Source organism: Ipomoea triloba, chromosome 14 (assembly GCF_003576645.1).
Source record: "Ipomoea triloba cultivar NCNSP0323 chromosome 14, ASM357664v1".
Taxonomy (NCBI): domain Eukaryota; kingdom Viridiplantae; phylum Streptophyta; class Magnoliopsida; order Solanales; family Convolvulaceae; genus Ipomoea; species Ipomoea triloba.
In genome coordinates this window covers 9,450,467-9,465,695 of record NC_044929.1, presented here as the reverse complement: position 1 = coordinate 9,465,695, position 15,229 = coordinate 9,450,467, and the positions used below count along the sequence as shown (strand labels likewise).

General features: G+C 35.4%; 1 pseudogene; it reads right to left on the bottom strand.

Moving 5' to 3' along the window:
* Positions 1-2,844: 2,844 nt before the first annotated feature.
* LOC116005289 lies at positions 2,845-3,474 on the bottom strand (annotated as a pseudogene).
* Between the last annotated feature and the right edge of the window lie 11,755 nt (positions 3,475-15,229).

The following is a 15,229-nucleotide window of genomic DNA, read 5'->3' as shown; positions in this document are numbered from 1 at the left end:
CTTCAAAAAAGAAAAAGAAAAAGATTAAAGTTAATCCATTGAGTATCTCTTGCAACATACTTAAACATAAGTAAGAATATCTATTAATCTAGAATCAATGGCATCCCAATTCCGTGGATCATATATGTCAAATAAAAGCGAATCATTTGGTTTACCATTGTGACCAACATCATCTAAACAGTTATCATCATTCTTATTATTTTCATTGTTACAATGATATCTATCATCGTTGTACACACTATCATTTAAATTTTTTTCAATCTCACAATCATCTTGATCTTCTATATGATGATTAGCATCTAAGAATTTTTCCTTAGCATAATCTTTTTGCACATCTATTTGAGTTTCTTTTATAATGAAATTTTCAAGAGCTCCCTTTTGAGATTGAGTTAGTTGCTCAATTCTTCTTTTCTTTTTACGCTTTTCAAACCCAGATGAATATTTTCTAGAAGACATAATTATAAAACTCTAAAGAAAAAATAAAAAATTATTTAAAAACTCTATGAACAAATAATTAATCAAGAAACAAATTCTTGAATATATTATTCTGAAATAAGAATTATTAAATCATATAAATAAAACAATAAACAAAAATTATGAAATATTTAATAATTTTAATTAACTGAGAATTGAAAAACTTAAAAATTTGTAACTTTGAACATTGTACGATCAAGAAGAATTTTTCAATTCTATCGAACACATAATATAAATATGTACGGTGAAGGAAAAGCATTGAATAATGTGAATAATGGATTAATGGTGCAACAGTACTGCAGACAAAAATTGGGGAAATGGATGCATTTATATAATGTATATATGAATACTGAATACATAGAATTGCGTGAGGAAAAGGACTTGAATACATAGAATTACGTGAGGAAAAGGAATAAAGAATTACCTAAAATTAGTAGGATTTGGCTTACATTGCGTGAACATGTATGGAAACTGAAAACAATTACCTAATATACTATACATATATGATTTTTTTTAAACAAAAATTGGGGCCCCCAAAAAATAGGGGGCCTCCCTGGGCAGACTTACCCAAGGCTGGCCGTGGATGTGTTTAATAACATTTATTATGTATTATATTATGTTCATAATATTTGTTTTATATAATTATAACTTCAAACGTTAATGTACATTAACATTAAACTGCAGGTATATTATATATATTTTCATGTAGTAGATTCATAATGTTCATAAAAATAAAATTTAATATACATAAATATTACACTATATGTGCATCATGGCTATAGTGTGAAGTGAAGAGTGCGAATGCTTGTTAACCATATTACCTTGAAACGACGTAATTTTGGATCAGGAACTGCCTTGCAAGATGGATCACGGGCCAAGATATAATGATGGGACCCATCACCCAAGGTCAATGCATTAAAAATAATAATAAGGTCTTCCTCAATAGTGGAGATTTTGGTGTGATTTTTGAGGAGTTTTTTTTTAAAGTGTGATTAGCAAAGAGAAAATGAGAGTAGAGTTAAAAAGAAAAGGAAAAAATAAAACAAAATATAAAACTTGAAAAAATAAGTAAATAACTATATTTACGTGCTCGCCTGGGCGGAGAATTTGCGCCTCACGCATGTGAGCCCCACCCTTGCCTGCCAAAGTGCTCAAATTTGCAGGAGAAAAAAACTCAAAAAAAAAAAAAACCTTCACATTTGTTAAAAATCACCCATTGCATTTTACTATTCTAAAAACTCAACAAAAATGGCTAATGTGGAGGGCCTAAGGGCATATATGTGCAATAATTTAATTCATGTGAGAACCATTCCTCATAAAACAATTAGAAAATAATCAGAACCGTTCATCTAGAAATATCCAAAAAAATTGAAGCAATTAGGACAAAAATAATGTAGTGACATTTTTATAAATAACTCAAATTTTAAGGTGTAATTAACAACATTATAGAGTGCAATCGAACAAAATAAAATGCATCAATTGATAAATCATAAAAACTACACCGAAAGACTAAAATCAAAGATAAACTATAAACACTAAACTACTAAAAAATAAAAGGTGAACCCCCAAATCAAATTAAAAAAAAAGAAAAAAAAGAAAAAAAAACTCAAACACACTATTAAATTTTATAATAAAAAAAAATAATTAACCTCATAAACTTTAAAATTTAAACACATCAACTTATCATAAACTTTAAAAATTTTAAATTAAACATATCAACTCATCAATTATTATTGTAAATATAATTCACATGTTAATAGTTTTTCTCTCTTAATTGATATGGCATATTATACTGTATCTACACCCGATGGGTGTTGTCCCCTTCTACTTGAATCTACACTTTTAGTGGTTTTCTCTTTTTTTTTTTTTTTTATTTACTTTTACGGGATGTTTGGTTCACGGAATAGGCAGGGAATGACATAGCATTCCCAGTAATAGCATATTCTGTTGTTTGGTAAACATTTGTATTCCCAGGAACAATGTTCCAGGGAATGAGTATTACCATATTAGCTATTACCAGCACCTCCTGGTATTAGCCTATTACTGACCTATAGGGAATAGGTATTTTATTTTATTTCCATTTTTACCCTTTTTTAAACATTAATTTTTTATGCTATTTTTCTCTCTATCATCACATCATATCACATTTCTCCCTGTCATCACACTCATCTCACTAACACCATTGCAAATTGAAATTCTTCTCCAAGGTATTCTTCTAAACTTCTCTCTTATTTTCTTTACCAATAATTTATTTATACCAATAGTCAACGCCAACCGTAAAAATCTGGGGATCAAAACATGAAAAAAAAAAAAAAGTAGAATTAGAAATGGATTAACCTTTTTTTTTTATCCTGACAACAAAAACATGAATTGATAATCTGTTTAGGATCAACCAATATATGATTCGACAACATTGCATATGTAGAAAAGCATTTCATATCATAAAATAACCGAATATATCATTTTTAATAGCAAAAGTCATTTTATTTCAAAAAGATAGGAGGGGAAAGGTCATTGATAATTGCATAGCAACAAAACACAACATCAATCATAACGCAGCAACAATCTTAGAGAGCCTTAAGGATTTCATCAGCACCAGAGACCGTGAATTCTTCACCAGATTCGATATTAGCGACAGTCACTTTGAGATCGTCAACCAGAAGAGCAAACCTTTTGGATCGTGTGCCAAGCCCTTTCTCTGTGAGGTCAAGCTCAAGGCCAAGAGCCTGGGTGTATTTGCAAGATCCATTGGCTAAGAATTGACATGTTTGTTGTCGGGGTAAGTTTTTGCCCAAGCTTTCATCACAAAGGGGTCGTTCACACTGATGCGGGAACAATTGAAAGCAGGCTTTCTTGTCCACACTTTTTAGTGAGTTTCTTTACGAGATTGGGTGTATACGAATAGGGAGAGAAAAAAGAAATGGATACATATATATATGAATTTGCAGTGCGTATGGTAGGGAAACACAATGCTTACAGAAGATCCGATGACTATGGCAATAGCCTCGTTATACAGGTTTGTTATAATAATAATAGTAATAATAATAATAATGATAATAATAATAATAATACTGATAATGATAATAATAATAATAATAATGATAATGATAAATTGATAATGATAATGATAATAATAATGATAATGATAATGATAATGATAATGATAATCATAACAATAATAATAATGATAATGATAATGATAACAATAATAATAATAATAATAATAAATAAATAAATAAATAAATAAATAAATAAATAAAATTTGTACAAGGGCATTTATGTCTTTTAAATATGTATTCCATTTCTATTCCTTTAACCAACCAAACGCTGGAATAGAATTCCCAAGTCTATTCCTTCAGCGAACCAAACACTATAATACAATTCATATTCTATTCCTTACCTATTCCATTCCTTATGGAATAGTATTCTTATTTCCTCCAAATTCATTCCGTGGTTGATATTCTATTCCTTACCTATTCCATTCCTTATGGAATAGTATTCTTATTCCCTCCAAATTCATTCCGTGAACCAAACGTGTTGTTAGTCTTTTTTAATATGTTTTTTTTAATTACCCTAAAAATTTTGGAGTATTGCCCCATAAAACTCAATAACTAAATTGTAATTGTACTTATTGAATTTTGAATGCAATAGCATGTGTCTCGAGAGTCACTTCTTAGCCAAATTATTGTCTTGACCATGGTCCATACGTTGTGTGGATCACAATAAAAAGTATATTTTTAATATTTTTTTTAATACAACTAACTTTTTAATATACTAAATATACATTATTCGTATGCTGAATATACATTATACAAAAAAATGCACTTTAATACTCAAATAATATATTTCAAATGCAGTAGTATGATTACAGCAGCATGATTCTGAAATGGAGAATTATGCTTGGATTATTACCGTGAAAATGAAGTAGGATGAGGGGCTGAATGAGTTTGTTGTACTGGAATGATACAATAAAGTTGATGGTGACTGGGAGTTTTAGAGATTGGCTAGACTGAGTTGGAAAAACATGAGATTAGAGAAATGATGGTGAAGAATTATGGAATACGATGATGATCAGATGTTAGTAGATAAGTTGAGGCTTTGCTGTGATTTAAGCTTGAATAGGATGAAGATAGCAGAAGCATTTAAAGGAGATGGGCTGGAATTTAATTTGGGCTGTTTGGCTCATATATTTGAGAGTGAACGAAGCGGCCTTGAATTGGATTGGGTCTTATTGGAGAATGAAGGAGCAGAAATAATTGGGCAAAACTATGTCGTTTTTGTCTTTTTTTTTTTTTTTAAATTAGTAAACATATTGCTGAATATAAAGTTGTCCAAAAATGTGTGAATGTAGAGGTTTCAAAGTGTGAATGTAGAGTATAGAAATCGTGAATGTAGATTTATGATTGTGTGAATGTAGAGTTGCCCAGAAATGTGTGAACGTGGAGGTTTCAAATTGTGAATATAGAGTATAGAAATCGTGAATGTAGAGTTATGCATGTGTGAATCTGTAATAGAGTTAAGAAGTTCTAGCAACTTGTAACCCTGTAATGTGTGAATGTGGAGTATAGGACCTGTGAATATAGAGTTTTGAATGTGTGAATGCATAACAGTGGTAATATAGTTACTAAACATAATCCTGTAATGTGTGAATGTGGAGTTTACAAATTGTGAATGTAGAGTATAGTGTATATGAATGTAGACCCAGATCCACCTTGCAAGGTGGACTTGAGTCCATGGCATAACAACCCAATTGGGGCATGGGCTGAATTAATAAACTGGGCCGTATGGTCTGTGAAGTTGATTAATTTGTTTGGAAAGGAATTGGTGTTATGGAGAATGCAAGATTACATTTGAAGGGCTGGTGAATGAGTGGGTCGTATGGTAAAAAAGAAAAAGAAAGCATGGGATGTTTAAATTGAGAAGTGGACCGAGAATGGCCTTGGTGGGCTGCTGGAACTAAAGAAAGAATGGTGATGCTGAGTGGGCCTGTGAAGGCCGAATGGGCCACTTTGAAGTGGACTATATGAGCTCTAGGCCGTGTGAAATTGGTCACAGGCCTTGGGGTCATTTAATTTGGAGAATTTTAGCCTATTTGGGCCTGTTTTGGTAGACTAGATAATAGTCTTTTGTTTTTTTAGGGCTTTTTGCCCCATATGTCTTGTAGGCCTATGGCCCTTTTGGTTTTGTAGGGTCCTTTGGACCTAATACATGTGAGCCTTAGGTCACTTTCGGGCCTAAGGCGTCTATAAGGCTTTGGCCTCCTGTTTTGATTCAATAAAAGTGATGGTTAGTTTAAAAAAAAAAGACAATGTATATTTTTAATATACTAAAATATATTATTTGTGTATTGAATGTACATTATTTGATAGTATAGTTCACACAACAGTGTGAACATAATTGTCTTAATGAGTTATGTTAGTATTGTTATGATTATTATTATTATTGTTATTTATTCTATAGACTTGTATTTGTGGTTGTAACTTAGTCTACGGTAATAGTCCTGTAGAATAGGAGAGGTTAGTGTCATACTCAAATAGGACTCTCACTTTGTGTAATTGGTTACTGAATGAATTGTGATTCCTACTCTAATCTGGTATCAGCTAGCGATAGGTTAGGGGGGCTTCTCTTGTTTCCGTTTCCTTTTCCCGTTCTTCCTGCCTCGCTTCCTTCCGATGGCCGCATCCAACCCTGACCGTGCGATCACCACCGTCACCCCAGCCAATCCCACCAATGCTCCTCCAAACATACCGAACCCTCTCATAGCAGCCCACCATTTTGTATCAATTAAGCTTACGAATCACAATTACCTCTTCTGGAGGACTCAATTAATTCCGTTTCTCCGGGGACAAAATTTGCTCGGCTTCATCAATAGCGGCACTCCTTGTCCCTCCCCGACAACCCCTGCTCCGGCGGCTGAAGGCTCCTCTACAACCCCGGCAATCCCTCCGGCGGAAAACCCAGCGTATCACGCATGGGTTCAGCAGGATTAGTCGCTGCTTTCCATGCTCATCTCGTCACTCTCCGACGAGGTGATGCCCCTCGCCGTTAATTGGTTACTGAATGAATTGTGATTCCTACTCTAATCAGTTATAACAATATTTATTCATATAATTTATAATAATCATTTATCTATAAATTTAGATTCAGATAGTAGACTTAATACACCGACTCGATCAAATAAGTGTTGCTACACAAATATGTATACATTTTTACTTAATATACCAACTTTATCAAATAAGTCTTGTCACACAAATAATTTTTTTCATCTAACTTAATCATGTTCGTGACGAGTAATATCTCAAAGAGTAGCAAACAATAATTATATTATGGACAACCCACATTATTGTTTCAAGATAACATAATTAACAACCGTTTATACTTTTTAACACACATTACATCCATGATGCACCTATACATTAGGTGCAATATAATTTGCAAATGATAAAGCACTCTCTCATGCGTTCAAGGTAACTACATTTTCAAGACTTTGAACGTAACATATTTAGTTGTTAAAAAAGAATCAAGCACCATTTCATCACACTCATATTTTCATACAAATATTGATAACTAAGCATAGAACTGTCTGGTTATTGAGAGAGATGATGGTTAGGTTGCCTTGTAACCTTTGGGTGTACGTGGGCAGGGCTGGTTTGGAACCATAGGTTGGCAGGCCGGCGCATTCTTGACAGGTCCAAGCCTACTAAGCTACTAATATTTACTTTTAAACTTAAGTTTTTTTTTTTTTTGAAACTTAAGTTGAGTGAGCCTAAAATTTAAAACTCCAAAACCTACTCTTGAATTTTTTTTTCTTCTTTTTTTTTTGAGTACAATCGACTCTATTAGAGTTTAAAATCTATTTAATATACTTTTTCTATCAATACCTTATTACCGGGGTTCAATCTTGTGCATTTCCTCAAGAAAAGTCACAGAGATGCTAATTGAGCACAATGTGCTTGATTTATAAAAAATTCTTGGTGATGCATAAGAGCAATTGTTATATCGTGGACCACAACCCATCTTGCATTGTAGACCTGATTTAAAGTTACGTATTTAGAGTTGATATTTTCTGTACTTACATTTAACTATTTATGTGTCTGTTAATAAATTGAAAACACATAGTATGTCAATTATAGACAGATAAAATGATAACTACAAATACATAAACTGTTAACTGCTACAACATATTATGTGTTTACAGTTAACATATTATGTGTCTGCAGTTAACAGTTTATGCCATTTTATGTGTTTGTAGTTAACATATTATGTGTTTTCAATTTATTTAAAAACACAAACAGATAATTACAGGTACAAAAAAAATTTCAATTGATTCTAAAGGTTAGTTTTGGATCATGATCTACAATTAAGGTAGACCCTGGTCCATAGTATAATGTGTCGCATAAGAGATTGTGTTTACTTCAGTTTTTTTTTCTACTCTCATTTCCCCCCCTTTTTTTTTTCTACTCTCATTTTCCTTTATTTCCGAATGAATAATATTTTATTTCAATTAGTAAATGCACCTTGATCGGTATCAGCTATGATGCATGAAATTTGTAACAGGACAGTATTTCCTCAATCATTATTATATGGGTCATGGTTCACACAGTGGACTATAAATAAAAGTACATTATTTTTGTATGTAAAATACATTATTTGAAAATAAATTATTTAGGTACTGAAAATACATTATTTTATATATACTATCAAAGCGAGAAATGTAATTTCTAGATAGGTGGCCGTGAATGTTTGGCCGATTTACAGTGAAAAACTGCATTTCCATAGGTGTGGGACATGGCCACCCCCACGGCTCGTGGCCATAGCCGTGACGCCACCCCTTCTCATTTTGAACATTTATACCTCGATTTTGGCTCATGGTTGAACCTTAGACACTCCCTTTCACTTCCTTTCATATTTTTAGATTAGATTAGGCTTAGATTTATGTTTTTTAACACTTTCGAAGCTTGAAATCTAGAATTTGAAGCTTAGATTTCAAGATTCTACCACCTATTTTAATAAAGAAGCTTTATTTCCCTTATTTCTTACTTTTGCAAGATTTATGTTTATTACTTGTGCTTTTATGTTCCTTATGGCTTATGCTATTTAATCATGAGTAGTTAGTTTATGGACTTGAGATATGGTTGTATTATCTATTTTGATGCTTAAGTTGTGATTATTGTGAAAAAAGAGGAAGAACCCCAACCTAGGGTTCATGTGTTTATGAGGTATTGTGTTTGAATCGTGCTTATGTTTGATGTACTCATTCATTGGCATGTATTTGGAGGATTCCTTGTCTCAATGAGAGTTGGGTGATGAATTCGTGCCACCCCTTGCATAAACCCAATTTCTTCACACGAAAATAGGGGAAATTGGGGGCTTTAAAATGCTTATGTGCTTTAAGAGTTAGGATTGATACACCATGAAAGTGGGGCAATCCTTGCTCTAATCCTTGTTTATTTGCATAAAATTCTGTAGGGAAAACAAAATCCTTCAATACTCCGACAGTTGTATTAGATACAAACTGCAACATATACCTATGAGTAGGGCTGTCAAAGTTGGCCGAAGCCTGTGGGCTGGCCCGCACCCGCCCCGCGATGGGGCGGATTAGGGCAACGAGAAAAATAGCCCACGAAATTGCGGGCCTAACGGGCTTGGCCCGCAACCCGCGTGGGCTGCGGGCCGACCCGCGGGCCAAGCCCCTAATTAAAAAAAATAAAAAAAAATATATTTTACATAGCATTATATGTTATATAATATATATGTTACACAGCAAGGCAGTACGCTGCCTTGCTGTGTAATATAATATTATATATATATATATATATATATATATATATATATATATATATATATATATATATATATATATATATTATTTATTTATAAAATGTAATTTTTAAATTTTTTGAAACACAAAAAAATTAATACTCCGTATTATTTGTAGGTTTTACTTATTTTTTTGAACTTTGAATTAATATTAATTTTTGTTAGATTATAAAGTTGGATTGCAAATTTGCAATATTAGTATTTTTAGACTTTACATATTATTTGAACTTTGAATTCAACAAGAATATAAAAAAAATTAAAAATAAAAATAAAAATTAAAAAGCTCGCGGGCGGGCCCGCGGGGCCCGCGAACCCGCGTGGGGCGGGCTAGGGTTGCATGAACCCTAACCCGCGGGCCGCCTCGCAAAAACCCGCCAGAGATTAGGCCCGCGGTGGGGCGGGCCGGCCCGCTTTGACAGTACTACCCTATGAGTGGTTGTTTTGTTTCTATACAAATTATAAACCACCAAAAAATTTTAAATCTCGTAAACTCCCCATTCTTTAGATTTCTTCATCTAATGTTGAACAAAAATTTTAGGAATATGAATATGTAGAAAAGTTCCTTGAAATTGAAGTGTAAATAAAAATGTAATAAAAAAGCATATGCATAAACGAAATCTTTTAAAATATAAATATTTAGAAGATAGTACAAAAACAATACCTCTACATCATGAACTACACACTCTATATAGTTGATTGTTTCAACGCTTCTTGTTTCTGGAATATGATAAGTACACACCACTCTAAACTTGATTAATTTCCTTCTGTATCTAGGATGAAGTGCACATCCAACAATCTCGATTTGAGTTGAAGGCATGCCTATTTGGTGTAAAAAGGATACTACAAATGCAGAAACGTGTTGGAAGCTTACAACTATATGGTTAACATAATTGATATGATTAAATTACCCCATATACTTTGTATGTATAATGATGTATGTAGAGAGTAGGATCAAGGAAAGAATTTAGCCCCAAAGTCATCCCTTTATTCATTGTTCTTGAATAAATGTAGAGAGAAGGGAGAGAGCATAACTATCGTGAATCATAGAGAGAAGAAGAGAGGGCCAAAAGTCCTTTTCCAGTAGGGTTAAGGTCCCTTTTATAGGACCTAGCACTCGTACTCATATACAGTCTACGTACAAATACTTCAGCCTGTATACCCGAGGTATATTCCCTATCAAGTAGCCCCCAGTCCGTGCCCTAACGTCGAGTCATTGAGGAAGGGTTCGGGCTGGAAGATTGGTCTTACGATCCGCGACTTACGCTAGTTGCCTCGTTAAAAACCTTAGACTAAGAAAAAACCAGTGAGAAAAAATCTTAGTCAAGGAAAAAAGAGCACAACCTTAAACGCCAATGAGGGAGAGTTCGAGCGAGAGAAACTGACCTTATATTCTGCGACTGATGTCGGTTGCCTCGTTAAAAAACCTTAGACTAAGAAAAAATCCAGTGGAAAAAAATCTTAGCTAAGGAAGAAAGAGCACAACCTTAAGCATAGTCTTTTGGACTATAAGGGTCGATCTAGGGATCAAATTTGCAATACGATTGAGAGGTCGAATTTTACCGATTTAGGGATCGGGTTTTACCAATCGAGGGATTGGAGTTATTCGCGGTCCAATGACCTCTATTTATCTTACCAATCAAGGGATCGGACCTCTAACACGATAGAGGGTTTGAATGCTATCAATCGAGCGATCGGATTTCTAACGAGACAAAGTGATCAACTTCTACCAATCAAGAGATCAGATTTGCCCGGGGCGGAATGCCGATCTGGCAGGCTAAATTACCTACCTCGTAGGGCTTAGTGCCGAGAACTGGTCCTAGGCTAACTGTGCCAGTGATGGCGATGCCGATCTGATCGGGCTTACAATGCCGATGGTGGTAGTGCCGACCTACCCAGAATTAATTACCTACTATGTAGGATTTATGCCGAGATATGATCTCGGGCTCATCGTGCCGATGGTGGCAATGCTGACCTAACCGGACTTACAATGCCAGTGGTGATAGTGCCTGTAACACCCCACTTTTTCCACTACCGAAAATACGGGTATAATTTAATTTTTTTTATACAACAGCAGAAGCTTAAACAACAACTAAAAGGAAAAAGGGGTGTTATGCCACGTTCGAGTATCTCTCTTATACTCAAACGCACAGGCAAAACCTACTACCAAAATTACTATTACAATGGTGGAATTCTTAATGGTACAATAAAATCTTTATACAACGATTACTCTCATGCCAAGTGTCATGCCAAATATTTCCTGCAAAAACACTATGGTAGAAACAAAGTCAGCATGACGGCTGGTAAGACATACTCTACCCCGTAAAACATTTTGCACATAGTACTTTGGAGCACATAAATTTCCACATAATAAATTTCAACCCCTTAACATGGCATTTTTAATCTCATCAATATAAATCATCTTTAATCCATTAGAAGTATATCTTGAGGAAATCATACACATTCAAATATGTATAAAAATACATACCAAAAATATCTACAAAATTTCCAGGAGATAAGGTCATTGCCTATTTCATAATCCAAAATCGTTCAACAACTATTTCCTCAAGATTCACCATATACAATCTTTATATCAATATTTCCATATAACAATTTCCTCAATATATATCATAATAATATCTTTATCTTAACTTTTCCATATAACAATTTCCTCAATATATATCATAATATCATCACTACTCAAAATTCCTTTAAACCAAAACTTATTCACCAATAAAGAGATTTCCAACTCTCAAAATAAATACCAAAGGAATAACTCCAATATCTCAAAATAATTATCAAATAGATAATTCCAATATCTCAAAATAAACATCCAAAAGATAATTCCATTATCTCAAAATAAATACCAAAGAGATAATCTCAATCTCTCAAAATAACCACCAAATAGAGAGTACCCAAACTCTCACAATAACTACCAAAGATAATTCTTCAAATAATTGATTAAACTTTTCATATATCCAAAAATAGTTATTATATAAAATATCAAGGAGGAATGGATCCAAATGGAAAGTTTCAACTTCCAAACCAACTCCGAACCAACCGGACGAATCCATGAACCGGTGGCCAAAACCAAATCAAAATCAAATCCAAACCAACCAGACGATTCCATGAACCGGTGGCCAAAACCAAATAGAGAGATCTCAACTCTCATCATCATAATCATTATCATAATAATAATAGTCATAAAGGATAGTTCAAAACCTCCAAGTATCACCACCCTCCGGGACAAAATATATAAATAACCATATCCTTCAAAATATCATATCTTACACCTATAACCCAAAATTACTTATTCAATGTCATATCTTATGTCTATAACCTTCATATTCATAATATCCACATACCAATATTTTCCTTTTCATAATCTATATACCAATAATTTTATCACCAAATCTCTTCAACATCATAATTTCATTACTTATCATAATCTCTATAAATCTAATAATTTCACTAAGAATCACAAGAACAAACAATATGTATTCACATCAAATAATTCCATAAGACATGTACTCACATTTTCACAAAATCATTTAAACATAATATCACATAAGCACATATTAAATATTTTGATTTGGGGTAAAATAAATTTTGAATAGACATACATCTTACCAACTCTTCTACTTCACTTGCCCAATCCTTCTCCCACACATATATGATTTCTCTCCTCACTTCTCCTGATTTTTCCTCACCACACAACCCATCTATTTATAGGCAAAAGGGAAAGGAAGACAAATCTTGAAGAGAAAGACATATGGGATAAGAATGAAGAAACTTGGAGATCAAGTCTCTATTTATAGCAACTCTAAATTAATTTAATACTAACATGTGATGTAGGAAGTTGCCAAGTGTCAAATTCCTATGGTAACTCAAGGAAAATATCTTTGGCTAGACTGTTAAGGGTTAAAACAGATATAGTTACGGTAGGAAATAATTTAGGTAGGGGTAAATTCGAAACCAAAATTATCCCAAGCTCAATTCTAACCTTAATTTCTAAAATCAGGCAATGTTCGATACATCGTGAAATACAGCGATGCTACGGTCGAAATAAATTTTCACTATTACGGGCTAATTTAATTAAATAGGAAATTCAAGGTTAATGGTATGGTGCCTAATAACCCACTTCCTAGGACAATCGGGACAGAACACATACTCCTAAAAATTTTTACGGTAGAAAAATTAGTGAATTATAAATGGGTAAAAAAAATTGGGCTAAAGTTAAGTTTAGAACATTATGAAATAATCACATTTGGGCTTAGGGATTTAAGTAGTAAAAAAAATAAGTTGACCCAATGCCTATAATAAAATAGTTAGATTTATATAAAATAATAATAATAATCTCATTTTGAAAATATTTATTAAAATAATAATGTTAGGAAAATACGGGGTATTACAATGCTGACCTAACCGTACTTAATTGCCTACTATGTAGGACTTATGCCGAGATATGATCTCGGGCTCATCGTGTCGATGGTGGAAATGCCGATCTAACCGGACTTAATTGCCTACTATGTAGGACTCATGCCGAGATATGGGCTCGGGCTCACCGAGCCGATGGTGGCGATGCTGACCAAATTGGGTTTAATTGCCTACTATGTAGGACTTATGCCGAGATATGGTCTCGAGCTCATCGAGCCGATCGTGGCGATGCCGACCTAATCTGGTTTATAGCACCGGTGGTGGTTGATAGGGTAATACGCATGGGCATACGGTAGACAGGCCTACAGTACTGTGCCGATCTAAAATACGCTACCCGATCTCCCAGCCTAGCCGACCATCGCCGGGTCCTATCAGCCCTGGGGCTAACGGACACGTGTACGACCACGAGACGGGATTGGATATCATAGTGCATGCCCCCCACGTGTGCACCATGCCGGAGGCCCGGAATCCCTCACTCGGGGTTGCCTATAAATACCCGCATTTATGGAGGAGAGAGGACTTTTGGATCAACACCCTAAAGCCTAAGAACTGGTTCCCGACCTAGTCTAGAACCCGAGCTCACCTCCCTGCTTACTACACAGTCTAATAAGATTATACGTACTTTGTATCTCCGCTCTCCCGTATAAACCATATCATTTTTGGCGTCGTTCGTGGGGACCGAAGTTAACAAGTCGTAGCAAAAAGACGACTGTCCCCTAGCTTTGTATCCTTACTTGGATTTCTTCAATGAACCGGAGAATCAGGAGATGGAGTACGCGAATGATCCTAAGGCTGGCGATCAAGACCTTCGCTTTCACCTGAACGCCCGCACAGGGTCGGACAGAGCACACCCGGCTGAGCCCCCGCCGCAAGAGCTGGTCAATATAATTCACGAGGTTCCGGCCTATCCTCACGCCGGGGGTCAGATACCATACCAATATCCCATGAACACCATGGGAGTCCCCGACCTGAACTACCCATGGTGGCAGGGCACCTCCCAATACTATCCACCCCCTTATCAGTTTCAGCCTGGAATCTATCCACAACCCGCATACTTCCCGGTCCCGGGAGTATCGCCGAACCCTGTAAACCCAGAGCTCCGTCGCGTGTAGTCGGAACGGAGGCCCTCGGCGCTTCACCCCGACCCTCCAGGGCTGTCCCGTGGACCCCCGGCAGCCCGAACAGAATCGGGTGAGGGCACGGAGTACGATTGCCCTCCGTGAAGGAGCGATTACGGCCTTCAGCTCGGGAACTACTGGGGGTGCGGGAGGAAGGCCATCGTTCCGTCGATAGGCCTGTTTCCAGTTATCGCGGGGACTCAGAAAGCAGCAGCTCCCGCTCGGGTAGACCTCGAAGCCGGCCAGGAAATAGCAGTGGCGCCCTACCTCGAGGCATCATGGAGTAGGTGCGATGAGAATTCAATCGATGGAAGAACGAACAAGCGCCGAGACCGGGAGATGACTCGGCTACCCTGCTTACAGCCCCGTTCACCGATGAGGTC